The 21,299-nt window shown below is 43.9% G+C and overlaps 1 pseudogene; it reads right to left on the bottom strand.

Annotated features, from left to right (window-relative positions):
• Window positions 1–20,428: 20,428 nt before the first annotated feature.
• Window positions 20,429–20,545, bottom strand: LOC124614608 (annotated as a pseudogene).
• Window positions 20,546–21,299: the final 754 nt, after the last annotated feature.

The following is a 21,299-nucleotide window of genomic DNA, read 5'->3' as shown; positions in this document are numbered from 1 at the left end:
AAGAAAACACCAACAACTGAAACTGAATCTCTAAGAAAGAACACAAGAGGTAGTCCTGGTCTGGTGATAATTATCACTCAGTGAATACAGTTCTATGATGATGCGAGAGAAAGCACACAGTCTATCACCATCGGCTAGTCACCATGGTCGGAATAGGTTGTAGTCAAGATTGGTGGTGCACCGACGTTGTTTTGTTTGATAATCCTTTATCGGCGACTCGTTGTTTGCTCGGAACTACCCATGGCGGTAGATTCGGTCGCACACTGCGAAGAGCTGCAGGCGGCGGTGCAATTAAGGCCGACCGACTTAGGGATACCAGGTAGCAGCCGGTGTCACATGGGTTCGCGGATGCGAAGTAGTGCCTGGTGATCGGGGCGCCTTTCTTATTCTAGCGGACGGCGCAGTAAAGTCTAACAGCGTCAGCTGCAGGCGTCTGGCACGGTTGCAGCCCACACAGCATTACTGTGTTCCGGGTGTGCAGCCCATCAGGCAACAATCGTACACGGCACTCCTTTCCTTCGAAGGGAGATGGCGCAGTCATCTTGATGGGTGGACGGTGGCCCTGGCAGAAACGAATATTCAAGGACGTGGCATCCCTCATCCCTAGAGCTTCACTGGAATGGTAGGGGGTAACGGCAGTGATGTCCAATTTGATGTGATGATAGTAGATAAGGATGACGGCAGCAGCGGTGACGGCGTCGTAACAGGTGAAGAGGCAGCTGCTGTGGCGGCGGCTGCGACGATGGGAAGACAACTGAACCCGAAGGCGACGGCAACAGCGACAGGAAAATAATGATACTCAAGGAGATGGTGTACACTCACAGAAGACAGCCTCAGCGAGACAAGCAAGCTATGCAGCTAAACAGACAAAGACGCAAAGTTTAGGGAAGGGGCTCTACCACTCTTTGCACAACAAGAGTAGCAACAAACAAAAATAAGAAGCAGAGACCCAGTCTCTTGGTGCTGATGTGAGCCTACCATTTATGTCAGTCACAGAAGAAATTACTCTAGCGTGAACGGGATAAATTTCGGTGATTAGTAGCGCAGACATGGAGATCGGTAACGAGAGAGACAGCTGTCTGTCGGACGATGAAAGTACCTGCAGGGGCTGTCAATAAATTGTGCGCTCAAAGAGGCGAGCAAGGGGGACATGGACGGGGACTTTGGATAGGTGACGCTATGTGGAGAAGGTGGGTCAACCAGGAGGAGTGGCGACATAGTCCGAGCAATTGCACTGAATGCTGTGTCTGGATGACGCAGTGGTTAACCCAACTGCCAAGTCAGCAGAAGATTCCAGGTCCGAATCCTGATCTGGCACATATTTTCACTCATCGCCGTTGATACCGCATGAAGTCCCGATCCAGCTGACATCAATAGTTCCTTCCCTTTCCTTTCCTTCCTTCACCTTCCACCTTCAGTTTACACAAAATGTATCACAGCTGCGGATTCCAGACTTCACCCATGATTGCTTTTTTATCCTACTCAAGAGAATTTTTAATTGTTCTAAAGTTTTCTGCGATTCTGTTAGATATCTCAGCTACATATCATCTCTGTCAGTAGCATTTACTTCACTATTTTTAGTAGGTGGTTCGTCATCATTATGTACAGGTATAGTATCTGCCGATATAGTTCGATGAGTTGCATTTGGTTCACTCACATCAGACCCTGGTTTTCAAAGTATACTTGCAGCAATGTGCACATGATGAGTGACTTCTGTTACCTCTGACCTGTTACGTGATTCTAAAACGTTTTGTGCTGAGGGACTATCGCCACGTAATTCTAATACATTTGTGCCTCACACATCTGAAACATTGTTACTGATAAACTATTGTACGTAATTGTGATGTGTTCAATACTGACATTTCTACATATGGATCTGGGGAAATTTAGTACTCATCCTTTATTCCACCTGCAAATATCTCCCTATTCATAGAGACCACAAACTTTTTGTGGTCACCAGTGCTTTAAAGGTTACTGGTTGCTTGCAGTAACACATAAAATTAAGTCTGAAGACTGCTTGCTGTGCGTAACAGTTATGTAGCAGTGCATTCTGCTCTGCTCTGCGCCGTTACTATGGGCCTGCGCCACTGAGCCGATCCGTTAAGACCGCGCGTGCTGGCTGCCAGGTGAATTTTCGTTTTCCAGCGGCCGCTTCCTGCTGTCAAAAGGGTCATCCGCCTTCGAGTTGTGATGTCTGTTTGGCCCGCCACGTCTCTGTTGCCTGGAACCAGTACCTCGGTCGTGTTGTCATGCTGCCAGTGGATGCTTACTTCCTTGCTGCGTCAGCCCTTTGTTTTATGATTCAGGGCCATCTGCGAAAGTCATGGGCTCCACCGTGTACAGGTAGATGCTTTTAGTGGCTGCCTCCCACGGTGCGAATGGTCGCCTCACTTTCTTTGCTGCTAGTGATGTCCAGCACCCCCTCCGCTTTCAGCCATGGCTATGATGACCAAGTGCCGGTATCTGCTACCGCGTCCATGGCTGCTTACTGCCCGCAACGTCCTTCTTGAAGAGGTGTCGTATCAAAGTCTCACAGTCTTCTGCACTTCACGTTCAGTCTGTTATTTCACATCCCACTTCACAGTCCTTTGAATTAAATATACTTATCTGCCTTTGTAGCAAATTAAACTGTCACTCCTTGTCATAAATTTTTCCAAAAGTCAGTATCACAATTTTTTCCCTGCCATTCACTGTTATCTATCGTGCACAGTCCTCTGGACAATTACTACTGTCACTGTACGTCCGACCATTGACGATGTTCTACAGATTGTTACTGTCACATATTCACTATTCAATTCAGTTATTCACTGTCCCAGCCTAAATGCACCCATATTCAACACCTAAAATGCATTGGCAAGAAGTGCCCTAGCTTCTAGTTGTACTGGTGAAACCATATGGAGATATGCAAAGCTGTCACACCTCAAGGTTTTTTCGAAAGCTACTATTCTCGCATCTTCAGATGTTTCCCTTTTCCTGTAGTGGATTCAGTGGTTGGGGACCCGTGCTGGTGTGTCAAATTTGGCGCTCTAGTAGTGATAATTGAAGGATCCTTGACTGCTTGGCCTGGAGTAAAGAGCACAAAGTAACAATTAATGTGGTTTTAATCACATCACGGTTCACTGAGCACTTAATGATATTGCAGATGATAACTGTCATCCATCCAGTGCTGCCACTGTGAGTAGATTACACTTTAAGTACTTCCGACGCATATATGCGGCTGCACTAAAAATCGATCCATACGTTTGCAATAATAGGTATGCTATCCTCTCGATCGGATGATTGACTGATCTGGCCTTGTAACACTAACCAAAACTGCCTTGCTGTGCTGGTACTGCGAACGGCTGAAGGCAAGGGAAAACAACAGCCGTAATTTTTCCCGAGGGCATGCAGCTTTACTGTGTCGTTAAATGATGATGGCGTAATCTTAAATTAAATATTCCGGAGGTAAAATAGTCCCCCATTCGGATCTACGAGCGGGGACTGCTCAGGAGGACATCGCTATCAGGAGAAAGAAAACTGGCGTTCTACGGATCGGAGCTTGGAATGTCAGATTCCTTAATCGGGCAGGTAGGTTACAAAATTTAAAAAGGGAAATGGATAGGTTAAAGTTAGATATAGTGGGAATTAGTGAACTTCGGTGGCAGGAGGAACAAGACTTTTGATCATGTGAATACAGGTTTATAAAAACAAAATCAAAAGGGGTAATGCAGGAGTAGGTTTAATAATGAATAAAAAAATAGGAGTGCGGGTACGCTACTACAAACAGCATAGTGAACGCATTACTGTGGCTAAGATAGACACGAAGACCACGCCTACTACAGTAGTACAAGTTTATATGCCAACTAGCTCTGCAGATGATGAAGAAATTGATGAAATGTATGATGAGATAAAAGAAATTATTGAGGTAGTGAAGGGAGACGAAAATTTAATAGTCGTGGGTGACTGGAATTCGAGAGTAGGAAAATGGAGAGAAGGAAACATAGTAGGTGAATATGAATTGTGGATAAGAAATGAAAGAGGAAGCCGTCTGGTAGAATTTTGCACAGAGAATAACTTAATCATAGCCAACACTTAATACAAGAATCATAAAAGAAGTTTGTATACATGGAAGAATCCTGGAGATACTAGAAGGTATCAGATAGATTATATAATGGTAAGACGGAGATTTAGGAACGAGGTTTTAAATTGTAAGACATTTCCAGGGGCAGATGTGGACTCTGACCACAATCTATTGGTTATGAACTGTAGATTAAAACTGAAGAACCTGCAAAAAGGTGGGAATTTAAGGAGATGGGACCTGGATAAATTAACTAAATCAGAGGGTGTGCAGAGTTTCAGGGAGAGTATTAGGGAACAACTGAGAGGGATGGAGGAAAGACGTACAGTAGAAGAAGAATGGGTAGCTCTGAGGGATGAAGTAGTGAAGCCAGCAGAGGATCAAGTAGGTAAAAAGACGAGGGCTAGTAAAAATCCTTGGGTAACATGAGAAATATTGAATTTAATTGATGAAAGGAGAAAATATAAAAAATCAGTAAATGAAGCAAGCAAAAAGGAATACAAACGTCTCAAAAATGAAACCGACAGGAAGTGCAAAATGGCTCAGCAGGGATGTCTAGAGGACAAATGTAAGGATGTAGAGGCTTATCTCACTAGAGGTAAGATAGATACTGAGTACAAGAAAATTAAAGAGACCTTTGGAGAGAAGAGAACCACTTGTATGAATATCAAGAGCTCAGATGGAAACCCAGCTCTAAGCAAAGAAGGGAAAGAAGAAAGGTGGAAGAAGTATATAGAGGGTCTATACTAGGGCGATGTACCTGAGGACAATGTTATGGAAATGGAAGAGGATGTAGATTATGATGAAACGTGAGATACGATACTGCGTGAAGAGTTTGACAGAGCACTGAAAGGTCTGAGTCGAAACAAGACCCCGGGAGTAGACAACATTCCATTAGAACTACTGACGGCCTTGGGAGAGCCAGTCCTGACAAAACTGTACCATGTGGTGAGCAAGATGTATGAGACAGGCGTAATACCCTCAGACTTCAAGAAGAATATAATAATTTCAAACCCAAAGAAAGCAGGTGTTGACAGATAAATCATCGAACTATCAGTTTAATAAGTCACAGCTGCAAAACACTAACACGAATTCTTTACAGACGAATGGAAAAACTAGTTGAAGCCAACCTCGGGGAAGATCAGTTTGGATTCCGTAGAAATGTTGGAACACGTGAGGCAATACTGACCCTACGACTTATCTTAGAAGATAGATTACGGAAAGGCAAACCTACGTTTCCAGCATTTGTAGACTTAGAGAAAGCTTTTGATAATGTTAACTGGAAAACTCTCTTTCAAATTCTAAAGGTGGTGGGGTAAAATGCAGGGAGCGAAAGGCTATTTACAATTTGTACGGAAACCAGATGGCAGTTATAAGGGTCGAGGGGCATGAAAGAGAAGCAGTGGTTGGGTAGGGAGTGAGACAGGGTTGTAGCCTATCCCCGATGTTATTCAATCTGTATATTGAGCAAGCAGTAAAGGAAACAAAAAATTCGGAGTAGGAATTAAAATCCATGGAGAAGAAATAAAAACTTTGAGGTTTGCCGATGACATTGTAATTCTGTCAGAGACAGCAAAGAACTTGGAAGAGCAGTTGAACACAATGGACAGTGTCTTGAAAGGATAATATAAGATGAACTTCAACAAAAGCAAAACGAGGATAATGGAATGTAGTCGAATTAAGTCGGGTGATGCCGAGGGAATTAGATTAGGAAATGAGACACTTACAGTAGTAAAGGAGTTTTGCTATTTGGGGAGCAAAATAACTGATGATGGTCGAAGTAGAGAAGATGTAAATGTAGACTGGCAATGACAAGGAAAGCGTATCTGAAGAAGAGAAATTTGTAACATCGAGTTTGTGGCACAACTTGGCAAGAAGAGGGAACCGGTTGGTAGGACATGTTCTGAGGCACCAAGGGATCACAAATTTTGCATTGGAGGGCAGCGTGGAGGGTAAAAATCGTACAGGGAGACCAAGAGATCAATACACTAAGCAGATTCAGAAGGATGTAGGATGCAGTAAGTACTGGGAGATGAAGAAGCTTGCACAGGATAGGGTAGCATGGAGAACACCATCAAACTAGTCTCAGGACTGAAGACCACAACAACATTGTCTCGAACTTCTTGTCTGCTAAAACAACTGAGCCACAGTGTCGTTATTTCAGCCAACCCCAGGCACAGAAATATTGTGTTCCTATGCTCAAGGAACCTTGCTGAGGCTATACAACGCTTCTGATGTGCCTGACGGTGCGATGCCAGGCCATTTCAGGAAGTTGCCGCACTGTAACTTCCGCTTCATTCCGACGCCATATTGTTCTGAGTATGACTAATTTTTTTCCCTGTGTCTTTATTGTTGAGTCTGAAATGGAGCTCCCCACACATATGCTTTCAGTTCTCACTGGTTTATGAGATAGGATCCTACTGTGTGATAAAAAGGGGAAACTTATTCCCCTACAAGATCCCAAGAAGCCACAGGCGACCTGTACATTCCGAGAGTAATGGCAGCGTTCCGTCTGTCCTGAACTGTGTCATAATGTTTGGTGGAACTTGATACTCTCATTAAGGTGCTTCATATCACTCCTACTGAATTAATGTGGGTTATTATCAGTCCAGATGTGAGTGTCTTGGGATCTATTCCCTAAGACCTCCTTACTATTTGGTTGGCGGCTCAGACGTCGTGTGTCATAATCGGTCAACTTCCCCTTCAGTTTACCGCAGAGTTCGTGGAACGAATCGTCACCGCCAGCGTCGGGCCTAAAAGGAATGGTACGCCCTAATTAGCATCTATCCCAGCTGCAGCTTCTGGTGAATCTATAAGCATTTGAGAGGCAATCTGGTTACTTAACTAAGAGTAGCTGAAAGTTTATAGTGTGATTAACGTTCACATAAGTCTTTGTGTATCAGCTGAGTCTTTATTGTTTGGAGGGGAAAGTGGTTTAGTAATGACCGTACTGCAAAATACGGCAGTAAAAAACTGGACAAAATCCTTTCTACAACAAGTAAAAGGGTACCGGGTATCTCTCAAAGAGCCGTCAGGGAATTTTTCTATCGTGTTTCGCAGATATTGGCAATTCCGTTTTTGCAATGTGCTGCAGCAGTCAGCACAAATAAATACAGCTCATCATGTCGTTTATATGACGACCAGTGTCGACGGAAAGCGACGGCTTTTTTTCCCCTTATTAAAATTATTTGTAGAGCGGAATTATACGTAATCATTGGATAGAACGGTTCCTGTTTAGCCCAGTGCCATATTTGTTTTGTCGATATGAATTAATAGGGTCATCAAAACCGGTCTATCGAACGAGCACGTAAAATTCGTCTTCAAAAATCATTTTGTCTGTAAAGGGAAATAGACACCCACTTCCCTACGACACTGAGCGTCTCATGAAAGACGTGGTGAGTAGTATTTGTCTGAATGACTCCAGCTGTACATTGCAAAGCTAAATTGCAAGTATCTAACGAAACACCAGGGAAACTGAGTCTGACGGGTCGTAGGAGAGACTTATATGACAAGTTGGATGCAAAATTGTACAATGTTGAATCTACGTATGATCTTGTAAATCTACATCAACATCTAGATGACTTACCGGCAGTTTACAATTATGCACTTCACAGAGGATTCATCGAACCACCTTAAAACTATTTTTCTATCGTACCACTCTCGAACAGCGCGTGCAGAAAGCGACCACTTGAATCTTGACATGCGAAGTCTCGTTTCTCGTATTACGATAATTCTTTCTCCCTTTGTGCGTGGGAAACATCATACTATTTTCACATTCGGAGGATAAAACTGGAGACGTATTTATAATCGTTGGCACCCCAGCTCGAGTATCACATCCGTGGCAAACTCTCCCATACTTCGCGACAATACAAAACGAGGTGAATTTCTTTGAAAGTCTTCTCCGTGCTCTGTTAATCCTATCTGGTAAGGATCCCATAGAACATAACAGTACTCCAGTAGAAGACTGACAAGCGTAGTGTAGGAAGTCTCTTTTGTATACCTGTTGTATCTTCTGGGTGTTCTACAAACAAAACGCAGTCTTTGCTTCACTTTCCCCACCACATTAGCTATGGGATCGTTCCAGTTTAAGTTATTCGTAATTGCAGTCCCTAAGTATTTCAATGAGCTGACAACCTTTAGACTAGTGTGATTTATCGTGTAAACGACATTTAACGGTGTTCTTTTACTACTCTTGTGAATGAAATCGAACTTCTCGTTATTTACATAAAGTTGTGATGTTTCTCACCATAGAGATATCTTGTCTGAGTAATATTGAAATTGATTTTGGTGTTCTGATGACTTTTCTAGGGGATAAATGACAGAATTATCTTCTGACAATCAAAGATTGCTACTCAGTTTGTCTCCTAAACCGTTTATATAGATTAGGAGCTGAAGGTGACCTATGAAAACTCTTTGGGTAACGCCGGATGTCACTTCTGTCTTAGTAGATGACTTCCCGTCATTTACGGTGCTCTGTCGCCTTTCTGACAGCATGTCCCGAATTCAGTCGCACAAGTGAAACGGTATTCCATAGGCACGCAATTTTGTTAGAAGTCTCGTGGGAGAAACGGTATCAGAGGCCTTTAGGAAATCTAGAAATATTGAATCAATTCCAAAGTCCCTGACTACAGCATTCAGTACTTCGTGCAAATAAAGAGTTAGTTATGTTTCACAAGAACGGTATTTTCTGAACCCGTGTTGAATGTGTGTCAATAGACCGTTATTTTCGAGGTAATTCATTACATTCGAAAGCAATATTTGATCCAAAAATCTAATTCAGATCTATATCGGTGATATGGCTCGTATTTCACTGGATCATTCCCATTTTCTTTCTTGAGTGTTAGTGTAACTTTTGCAATTTTCCAGTCTTTAGGTATGGACCTTTCGTCAAACGAGCGGTTGTATAGTATTGCTAAGTATGGAGCTATTGTATCAACATACTCTGAAATGAACCTAACCGACACACTATCTGGACAGGAAGACTTGCCTTTATTAAGTGATTCAACCTATCTTACTCCACCGAAAATATCTAAGTTTCTCAGCCGGCCGGGGTGGCTCGAGCGGTTCTAGGCGCTACAGTCTGGAACCACGCGACCGCTACGGTCGCAGGTTTGAATCCTGCGTCTGGCATGGATGTGTGAGATGTCCTTAGGTTAGTTAGGTTTGAGTAGTTCTAAGTTCTAGGGGACTGATGACCTCAGTCCCATAGTGCTCAGAGCCATTTGAAATATCTATGTTTCTCACGTTGGCAGCTGCTCTTTCTTGATTCGATTTCCAGAATATTTACATCTTCTTCTCTGGTGAAGGAGTTTCGAAAAACTGTGTGTAGTGAATCCGCTTTAGACGTGCCGCCATAGGTAATATTACCATTGGTATCGCACAGAGAAGGTGATTGTAGCTCTCCGCGTGTGTATGATCAAAATCTCTTCGGCTTTTGTGCCAGATTTCGAGGTAGAGCATCGTTGTAGAAGCACTGAAGTCGAAGCTAATTTTCCAGTCTTAATAAAATGTCGGCAATCTTGGAGTTGTTCAGTTGCTTTTTTAGTTGCTTTTGCAGCAGTGTTCTAACCTGTTTTGTGTACGTGGGGGATCAGAATAATCTTTCGTTTATTGATTCGGTATAAATCTCTCAACTGCCACCGATATTATGTGTCTGAATTTAAGTCACATCTTGTTTACACCTACATAAATCTCGCAAAAAAGGCAGGAGCTAGAGGATACTTCCGTAACGAAAAGTGCAGCTCACACTTTGTACAGGAGAATATCTAGATTTTATTTGATAATTATCGACTTAAAAATGAATTTAAAGTAAAAATTTTACATTTAAGTTAGTACTCGGCATGTAACGATTACTTTCTTTGTACAAGTGCGTGTCTCTAGATACCTAAGAATAATTCTTGTTTGTACGCCTGTAGACCGACGAGTTTTTTCGATGTTGTGATGTGCTCCCGTGCGAAGAATTCATTTCCTGATCCACAAAACGTGATCAGCTGGCCAATAACCGTAATCGAGCTGCGCGTGTTGGTTTATTTGTGAACGACGAGCTCTCAATGTTTTGCAGCGACAAACAAACTGCGACCGTTCCGGGAACGATCAAAAGAACTGTGTTAACGAGTTGGCAGCAGCTGTCACTTTTATTGCTACGGTAATCTGGAAACCACCTGCTGTTTTATGTGGCACTCACAGCGTCCCCTAACACATCTGCCGTAAAAACGAAGACGACAAAACTATAGGAATCTGTAACAATTCTTTCCTGCTAACAGAATGTGAAACAGATGTCGGAAGTAAAGGAAAGGTTTACTTTCTCATTCTCTTTACAAAATGGCTCTGAGCACTATGGAACTTAACTGCTGAGGTCATCAGTCCCCTAGAACTTAGAACTACTGAAACCTAACTAACCTAAGGACATCACACACATCCATGGCCCGAGGCAGGATTCGAACCTGCGACCGTAGCGGTCGCGCGGTTCCAGACTGTAGCGCCTAGAACCGCTCGGCCACCTCGGCCGGCATTCTCTTTATACACAGGAACTACAACGTAAATGATTACTGCAATCCTCAGTATCCCTTGGGATTTTCATCTTTTGGAAAAGTTTGAGTTCCATATCTGAAGAAATCGGATTGCACATGAATTATGATCGGAAATTTGTCTACCTCTCTGAGATATTTGGTGAAATTAATTGTCCCATATGTGGAAAAATCTATTAAGTTTAAAGAAATATGGTTAAGGGCCAATTAATTAAGTCGTACTAACTCAGGGCACCTACGTATTGTAACTGTACGCCTCCTCTACGTCATTTTACTTAAGTGCAGTTTAAACATTCTTCAGTGCCAGTAGTAAATCTCACTAAGTTCTTATTGCAAGGAATGAAAATCTATAAGCATTTTATTTTCCTCATGGGCTCTCACGTAACGGGAATGGAGATAACAGACCGACGGAAAAAAGTCGCAAAAACAAGAAGCAGTCGTGCGACATATCCGAAAGTTTGTATACGTGTTTACACACCTGAAAGATGATGTCTGTTCAAATGTAGCACCAGTCGAGTAAGAGTAGCGCTACTACGACGAAGCCGGCCACGGTGGCCGAGCGGTTCTAGGGGCTTCGCTCCGGAACCGCGCGACTGCTACGGTGGCAGGTTCGAATCCTGCCTTGGGCATGGATGTGTGTAATGACCTTAGGTTAGTTAGGTTTAAGTAGCTCTAAGTTCTAGGGGACTGATGACCTCAGATGTTAAGTGCTATAGTGCTCAGAGCCAAATTTACTACGACGATGCAAATCAGGTTTAAGTACATGCTGTAAGTGGCGTGAATAAAAGGACGCTATGTGCAAGAAGCATGAAGCGCCCTTTGAATGTATCCTGATAGCTAAAAGACCCACGCGCACTTTGAATAAGAAAATGCTATTTGACACTGAAATCAATATAAAAGATAGGGTCGCCACCAACTCTAGCCACACGACAAAGAAGAGGTAGCACTGAGTCGGAAAATTACTTAATTTATTAATAAGAAAAACTCACAAAAGAACATTCATTGTAAAGTCATTGATAAGGAATGGGATGTAGTTATTAATATGAGCCAGGCATTCTTCCCGTGAATCAAATATTGAGTAAAGTAAATAGGTCGTGAACACCATGCGTAAGTGCAGCCTGCAGCAAGATTCGTGAAAACACGATCTATTCCAGAGCATTCGTTTCAGATAAAAAAAAAGGGACACTAATCACTACACCTGTGCACATGGAAACGCTATAGGTGGGCCAACAAGGAAAACTACAAGGTAAATGGCGAAGGTAACGCCGACGTAACATCGATACACAAGATAAGATTGAAGGCAAAATTATTATTCCTTAAAACACTGATGTAGTGCATCTATAGACTGCTGTTGCATGCTAACTATGTACAATTGCTTGTGAAATACTACACGTTTCATAACAGACTCGCGTGCCCACTCGGTCCGCGGAGACAATTTCTATGGACCGTGGCCAAATTTTAATCACATGAGACAAAGAAAATTCACAAATACACAAAAATTACCAAGATCCGGAAAAGATTAGAAGCATACACACACAGTTGTAGGCACATAAACATTCACACTGAACCGAGGGCACTTCAACATATGCAACTCCTTTGTGTCGCGTTCCTCTCACGGATCAAAGTCAAGACTGCATTGGGAATCAAACTGAAAGTCTACAAAAGCCCTGCATTCCCTGCTGCAACCCAGCAAGTAAATCTTTATAAGACGAAATTCGAGACCAAAAGCTAAAAGCTCCCCTCTCTATGTGACAACGCGCCACGCGGTCAGTCCAACTCACCCTTCTTCGACTGGAGCACAGCTGTGTACGCTTCCCGTACCGGCGGCAGACTGCCTCCCGCTTCTCCAGCCTCTTCCACGCTCCGCGTGGACCGGAAAACCCCAGGATGCCATTTCCGCCACCAACCTAACGCAGGTGGATTTCTCACAAGTAGCGGAAACCTCTTTGCCGACTTGACCACTACGAGAGTTGGCAATGAAAGGTGGCTACAGGACCCTTTCAATGCTGTAAAGGTCGTGAGATTGGACATGGTGAGCTGATGTCAGTTAAGAATGCCTTCGAGGCAACAGACTCTATTATGAACATCTCAGTGAGCTTGAAAGGGTTAGTGTAATAGGACTAACAGAGGCTGGAGGTTCCTTCTGCAGTACTACAGAAAGACTAGGCAGGAATGTAGCCACTGTACATGACTGCTGATAGCGGTGGTCATCAGGACGTACGGTCGCGAGAAGATCGGGCTCCGGACGCCGACGTGTCACTACCGAAAGAGAAGACCATCGTGTTCGGAATATGGCTCTGTCGTATCGTGCTGCATCATTAGCAGCAATTTGAGCAGCAGCAAGCAGACACTACGGAATGTTACAAATCGGCTTCTTGAAGGCCAGTTCCGAGACAGATGCCCTAAGGCGTGCATTTCACTGGCCAGAAACCACCATCATTTGCGACTTCAGTGGCGGCAAGCGAGAGCTCATTGGTGGGTAGGGTGGAAAGTGCTCTTTTTCCTGATGAAAGTTAGTACTGCCTCAGTACCAGTGACAATTGTGTGTTGGCTATAAGTGAGCCAGTTGAGGGCCTGAAACAAAACATTTTGCGTGCTGGACGCACTGGTCCTACACCTGCAGTTACGGTCAGGATTGGGATTTCGTATTACAGCAGGAGCACTATCGTGGTTATCTCAGGCACCATAACTGCAATTCGTACATCAGTCTGGTGACTGGACCTGGTGTGCTGTCATTAATGAACAACATTGCAGGGATATTTTGCAACAGGATAATGCTCGCCCACATGCCAACGTGCGCAACAGAGTGTCGAAGTGTTGCTTTTGCTTGCTCCATCACCAGATCTGTCTCGTATGGGGTACATATGGGACCTCATCGGACGACAGCTGCAGCGTCATCCACAAGCAGCGTTAACTGTCCCTGTACTGACCGACTATACGGAACAGACATTGAACTCTATCCCGCAAACTAACATCCGCCACTTGCCCAACTCAATGCATTCATATTTAAATATTTACATGTTTGCATTAAATATTGGATGGGGACGTAGATGAAGATGAAATGGGAGATATGATACTTCGTGAAGAGTTTGACAGAGCACTGAAAGACCTAAGGCGAAACAAGGTCCGAGAGTAGACAACATCCGACTAGAACTAGTGATAGCCTTGGGAGAGGCAGCCCTGACATAACTCTACCATCTGGTGAGCAAGATTTATGGGACAGGTGACATACCCTCAGACTTCACGAAGAATATAATAATTCCGATCCCAATAAAAGCAGGTGTTGACAGATGTGAAAATTACCGAACTATCAGTTTAATGAGCCATGACTGGAAAATACTAACACGAATTGTTTACAGATGAATGAAAAAAATGGTAGAAGCCAACCTCAGGGAAGATCAGTTTGGATTCCGTAGAAATGTTGGAACACGTGAGGCAATACTGACCCTACGACTTATCTTAGAAGATAGATTAAGGAAAGGCAAACCTACGTTTCTAGAATTTGTAGACTTAGAGAAAGCTTTTGACAATGTTGACTGGAATACTCTCTTTCAAATTCTGAAGGTGGCTGGGGTAAAATACATGGAGCGAAAAACTATTTACTATTTTTGTACAGAAACCAGAAGGTACTTGTAACAGTCGAGGGGCAGGAAAGGGAAGCAGTGGTTGGGAAGGGAGTGAGACAGGGTTGTAGCCTACCCCAAATGTTATTCAATCTGTATTTTGAGCAAGCAGTAAAGGAAACAAAAGAAAAATTGCGAGTAGGCATTAATATCCATGGAGAAGAAATAAAAACTTTGACGTTCGCCGATGACATTGTAATTCTGTCAGACAGCAAAGGTCCTGGAAGTTCAGCTGAACGAAATGGACAGGGTGTTGAAAGGAGGATATAAGATGAACATCGACAAAAGCAAAACGAAGATAATGGAATTTAGTCGAATTAAATCAGGTGATGCTGAGGGTATTAGATTAGGAAATGAGACGCTTAAAGTAGTAAAGGAGTTTTGCTATTTGGGGAGCAAAATAACTGATGATGGTCGAAGTAGAGAGGATATAAAATGTAGACTGGCAATGGCAAGGAAAGCGTTTCTGAAAAAGGGAAATTTGTTAACATCGAGTATAAATTTAAGCGTCAGGAAGTTGTTTCAGAAAGTATTTGTATGGAGTGTAGCCATGTATGGAAGTGAAACATGGACGATAACTAGTTTGGACAAGAAGAGAATAGAAGCTTTCGAAGTGTGGTGCTACAGAAGAATGCTGAAGATTAGATGAGTAGATCACATAACGAATGAGGAGATATTGAATGGAATTGGGGAGAAGAGAAATTTGTGGCACAACTTGACTATAAGAAGGAATCGATTGGTAGGACATATTCTGAGGCATCAAGGGATCACCAATTTAGTACTGGAGGACATCGTGGAGGGTAAAAATCATAGAGGAAGACCGAGAGATGAATACACTACACAGATTCAGAACAATGTAGGTTGCAGTAGATACTGGGACATGAAGAAGCTTGCACAGGACAGAGTAGCATGGAGAGCTGCATCAAACTAGTCTCTGGCCTGAAGACCACAACAACAACAACGTTAAAAATTGTGGTGGTTACACTTGTTAGTGGACCAGCGTCTGACAATTGCAATAGTTTATCTCACGTTTACATTAACCTGCGATCTTGCAACGTTGATCGCTTAAATAAGTTACCTAGACATATGTATTCCCTTGAAGATCGACCTAACTTTAGTAGTAGTGTTAGTTAATATGCACAGTCGGTTGAGAACCATCTCCCCGGAGTTTCGAGTCCTCCCTCGAGCATGGGTGTGTGTGTTTGTCCTTAGGATAATTTAGGTTAAACTAGTGTGTAAGCTTAGAGAGTGATGACGTTAGCAGTTAAGTCCCATAAGGTTTCAGAGACACATTCCATTCCTGAGAACCATCCGTTAGTGTGAGGTGGGACAAGACTGATGGAGTTTTGTCATTTAAGAAGCTAGAACAGATGCAGGTGCACGTCCTCGTCCGATGGGTGCAGTCTCGTCTATTTATGGCGATCTATGGCCTCGATCTACGGCGTCTTCGTAGCGGTACAGTGTAGGCGGATTGTGGCTGAAAGGAAGCCGCTGACAGTTCGCTGAGAAGCTCCGGCGGACAGTTGGAATTCGCACACCATTCTTGCACGCCGAAGCAACTGCACTTAACGCAGCGCGCAGCGCCAGTGGCTAGGCGAAGACATCACTGTATTCCACGAGCAGAGCAATGTCGTCGAGCCTCGGATATCGAGGAGCGTAGCCGGCGGCGTCGAGCGGAGGTTGTGTGGTCAAAACACAGTTCCTTGCAATCCGTCGCCGAACTCTGCGCTCCCCCCTTCGTTTCTGGCAGCTGTTTGGCCATTTGTGGAACACAGGGACTAAGATGTTTCGCTGTCTGAGAGTGGCAGCGCGCACAGTTGGTCACGCACGGCCGGACTTCCGTGAGGCGCCGGATCCGCGGGCGAGTTACGCGAGTATCTCTGACGGTTCCGGCTACCTGATATGATGCCCGTCGTTTCCCATTAACTTGCAGGCGCCGCCCGTCGGATCTAGTCTCTCTCATCTGCTCATAAGCTGCGGTGCGTCTCGTGTAGCGGCAAACTGCATTGCATGTGCGACAGGCCATTACCAGGGTCTCGCCACAAATTGATATAACGTGTGGGGCGGTTCCTAAGTCGGCTATGCAGTCAACCATTTGTCATTGGTATGGTAATTGGACCACTGCAGCCTGAAATTCGTTGGCATCGCGGATTTCCGACCGCAATGCAACAAGTAGAGTTATTTGAGCTCTGCACCTAGTACGTTGACAGCTTACTCGGACCAACAGGTACACGTGTAGTGCCCACCAAAATATCACTTATAACTATGCAGGTATCTGTGAACAATATAGTGCAAGTAATAGGCCTGATTTTTTTTTCCTGCAATCCTTTACTTTGACGGTGTTTTGAGGTTGGCGTAAGGTACTGGTAGGTCTCCCAGACTAGAAAATGAAATCATCTGTCATAATGAAAGCTGTCTACTACATTTTATTCGCCTTCCTAACATTTCATTTTCAGGCTGTTTACTGACTTTTACGCTTCTTGCCATTTCTCTTCTTCCAGCATCTCGTTTTTCTCGTGCTTTGTATTGTATTCCGTGTACATATAATTTTCAAGAGAACATTCTTTGTAGATGTGCAGTACACCTTACGTTTTCTTCCAACTTTTTTACGATACATTTGTTTAGTGCACTTCCTGTTCCTGCCTGCTCTTTTACAATCCATTGACACTTACCAGAAACCTCGTCTCCGTATTCTGGATATCGATTTGTTGCCTCTCCTTTGCCATTAATAATTCACTTCCATGTAATAGTATTACAACGGCAACAGTCTTATAAAAGACTTTTTCTGATACATTTTGATGTTAAGCACTCTATGCTAAACCCTTTTGCTTTATTGTTTACTTCTTCTAATAATCGTAAGTCAATACTCAAAAAGTTTGATTTATTCTGTTATTTCATTTGTGACATTGCAGTCACATGTCGCCGTGCGATACTTATGTTTCTATTTGCTCATTTTCATTATGTTTGAGGAAAGCACAAGGCTGGATAGCTACGGAGAAAGGTTTCAGTTTGCCTTAGTGGAAAGTGAGCGGGCTGTCACAGAGACTCTGCTACAAGGAGGCCGGACTCATGGGTGCTGCTACCCGCAGAAGGGTCTGTAGTAAACCCTTGCCCGCCCGTTTCGGCTACGAATGTGTTTTTTTCTTTCGAAAGGAACTGCCGATCAACCACCAGAGAACTGCCGTGCGCGACGAATTCACCTTCCGGTACGCACAATGCAGAAGGGAACGATACAGCGCAGCTAGTCTAACGTGAGATCACTGTTACCTTTTCTCCAAAATCTGGCTATCCAACCACATGAATCTTGTCCGACATCATGCTTTGACGTGAAGGACTCCATCAACGAGTGGAACCTGGGTAGGATTCAATACCAACCAGCCGGCCGGTGTGGCCGAGCGGTTCTAGGCGCTTCAGTCTGGAACTGCGCGACCGCGGCGTCGCAGGTTCGAATCCTCCCTCGGGCGTGGATGTGTGTGATGTCCTTAGGTTACTTAGGTTAAAGTAGTTCTAAAGTTCTAGGGGATTGATGACCTCAGATGTTAAATCCCATAGTGCTCAGAGCCATTTGAACCAATAATAACCTTCGGCACACTACCTCGTAAAATGCATTTAGTGAAGCAAGAACAGTAAATTTATGCAGCGTTTCCCTGAATTCTGGAGAAAAAGCGGAATTCCAGCTGGTCACTGTGGCAATGCCTGGAGATCCTCCCCTCCAGATGGAATATTTCAAAGGGTACACGACTAAATTTCAGTTTTTATTGCTACGAATTTTAGATCTGTTATCTGAACACTCTAAACAGGTCGTAGATTCTCAATAGTCATGATTATAAACAATGTTTCATATTATGTACATAGCAATAGCTCATGTGAATGGCAACCATTGGTTATATTAATGTAGAAATAAAACAAAAAATTTAAAAAAAAGGATCAGTTAAAAAGGTAAAACAAAATAAAAGGAATTAATTGAAGTTACAGATAACTTCCACCTCGCATTACTGGATATGTCACTGGCAGCGTCGGAAGAACTCGAGGTTTGCCGACTAACTACAAGTATACCTGCTTCAGACCAAATGTTGATATACTATTTTACATCACCCACACTGGTATGCGTGTGTGCCTCGAGTCTACGCATACCCGTGTAGATGGCTATATACATTCTTTCTTTTCTTTTTACTTTCTTGTTATATACTTTCTCGTTATATACGAGTATATATGCCTGGAGATCCTCCCCTCCAGATTGAATTTATCCAGAGATAGACAGACAGTTCTATTTCAGTTCAATTAATTACTGCGAATTTTTAACCTTTATTTTAATTATATTTATATGAGCCTATCGTTGTCTATTAAACGACGAAACTCTTCTTATGACATGTTGATAAGACACTACTGGCCATTAAAATTGCAACACCACGAAGAGGATGTGCAACAGACGCGAAATTTAACCGACAGGAAGAAGATGCTGTGATATACAAATGATTAGCTTTTCAGAGCATTCGCACAAGGTTGGCGCCGGTGGCGACATCTTCAACGTGGTGACATGAGGAAAGTTTCTAACCGATTTCTCATACACAAACAGCAGTTGCCCGGCGTTGCCTCGTGAAACGTCGTTGTGATGCCTCGTGTAAGGAGGAGGAATGCGTACCATCACGATTTCAACTTTGATAAAGGTTGGATTGTAACCTATCACGATTTCGGTTTATCGTATCGCGACATTGGTGCTCGCGTTGGTCGAGATCCAATGACTGTTAGCAGAATACAGAGTCGGTGGGTTCAGGAGGGTAATACGGAACGCCATGCTGGATCCCAAGGGCCTCGTATTACTAGCAGTCGAGGTGACAGGCATCTCATCCGCATGGCTGTAACGAATCGTGCAGCCACGTCTCGATCCTTGAGTCAACAGAAGGGGACGTTTGCAACACAACAACCATCTGCACGAACAGTTCGACGACGTTTGCAGCAGCACAGACTTTCAGCTCAGAGACCATGGCTGCATTTACCCTTGACGCTGAATCACAGACAGGAGCGCATGCGATGGTGTACTCAGCGACGAACCTGGGTGCACGAATGGCAAAACGTCATTCTTTTCGGAGGTATCCAGGTTCTATTTACAGCATCATGATGGTCGCATCCGTGTCTGGCGACATCGCGGTGAACGCACATTGGAAGCGTGTATTCGTCACCGCCATACTGGCGTATCGCCCGGCGTGATGGTATGGGGTGCCATTGGTTACACGTCTCGGTCACCTCTTGTTCGCATTGACTGCACTTTGAACAGTTGACATTACATTTCAGATGTGTTACGACCCGTGACTCTACCCTTCATTCGATCCCTGCGAAACCCTACATTTCAGCAGGATGATGCACGACCATATGTTGCAGGTCCTGTACGGGCCTTTCTGGATACAGAAAATGTTCGACTGCTGCCCTGGCCAGCACATTCTCCATATCTCTCACCAACTGAAAACGTCTGGTCAATGGTGGCCCAGAAACTGTCTCGTCGCAATACGCCAGTCACTACTCTTGATGAACTGTGGTATCGTGTTGATGGTGCATGGGCAGCTGTACCTGTACACGCCATCCAAGCTCTGTTTTACTCAATGCCCAGGCGTATCAAGGCCGTTATTACGGCCAGAGGTGGTTGTTCTGGGTACTGCTTTCTCAGGATCTGTGCAAATAAATTGCGTGAAAATATAATCACATGTCTGTTCTAGTATAATATACTTGTCCAATGAATACCCGTTTATCATCTGCGTTTCTTTTTGGTGTAGCAATTTTAATGGCCAGTAGTGTATTTTAATGTTCACGGCGTCCACTTGATCTTATACACTGTAAGTTCAGCAGTCGTCTTTTAGATATTCGACGTGCTTTCACGTCAACTGTAGTCCACAAGTTTTGGTCACTTACACTTTTTTGTAGATCGCATTCTAATTGACTGCAGTCTCTCTCTGTCTGAAACAGGGAGAACGATATGATCAGCGGAATCTTCCTTTCTACATTCACGGATGTTTCTTTTCTTTTTACACTCCGTCTTCAGGGCACAAATGGCCCATCGGGACCATCCGACCGCCGTGTCATCCACAGGTGAGGATGCGGATAGGAGGGGCGTGTGGTCAGCACACCGCTCTCCCGGTCGTTATGATGGTTTTCTTTGACCGGAGCCGCTAATATTAGGTCGAGTAGCTCCTCAATTGACATCACTAGGCTGAGTCCACCCCGAAAAATGGCAACAGCGCATGGCGGCTGGATGGTCACCCATCCAAGCGCAAGCCACGCCCGACAGTGCTTAACTTCGGTGATCTCACGGGAACCGGTGTATCCACTGCGGCAAGGCCGTTGCCTTACATTCGCTAATTGGTATATTACTAAACGCCACTTCATGCAAATGTTTAGGATATGGATTGTGACATGTTAATAGGTACTCGAGTAGGGGCAATGTAGCGCAGTTCGTCTCTGTTCCTGCTGCATAGGAATATGATGTAAACCCTCCTTGCAGGCCGCTAGTGTTCCAGTCAGACTGCCAATTCATCTTACTATCATTCTCGTAAATGTCTTTCGTCAGGAATATTAGTTCCCGCAAACTTGTATACACGTTCGTGTTGTTCATGCCCTGTAACGTTACACAATATCCATCGGACATCCCGACAATCACCAGTAAACACTCAACAAGTGTCGTGTGGAAGGCATTGGTGAGCCTCAGAAATAGGCCCTGCTGAATTCGTCGCAGAATTCTTTTGTAGCTACCTAATCTAAGGCGATGCGACCTGACAATGGCAGCGAAGCCCACAATGGTGTTGAGGATAGCTTCGCGTTATGACTGCACAACATGCAACGGTAATTTATAGTCATCAGTGCCAGCACGGGCAGTCTTACGCATAATTTTGTCCGCTTTCTGAGTAACAGATTTTACATGTTCTGGAAAGTTTCTTTTCTCTTCTAGAAGAATGCATAAATACATACAAACGGTGCTGCCTTTTTACAGGTATTCCGTCAAGACTCAGGGAAGTACAGGGTGATTCAAAAAGAATACCGCAACTTTAGGAATTTAAAACTCTGCGACGACAAAAGGCAGAGCTAAGCACTATCTGTCGGCGA

Source organism: Schistocerca americana, chromosome 4, assembly GCF_021461395.2.
Source record: "Schistocerca americana isolate TAMUIC-IGC-003095 chromosome 4, iqSchAmer2.1, whole genome shotgun sequence".
NCBI classification, from domain to species: domain Eukaryota; kingdom Metazoa; phylum Arthropoda; class Insecta; order Orthoptera; family Acrididae; genus Schistocerca; species Schistocerca americana.
Note: the sequence above shows the minus strand (reverse complement) of the source record. Positions and strands in the feature narration are given on the sequence as shown.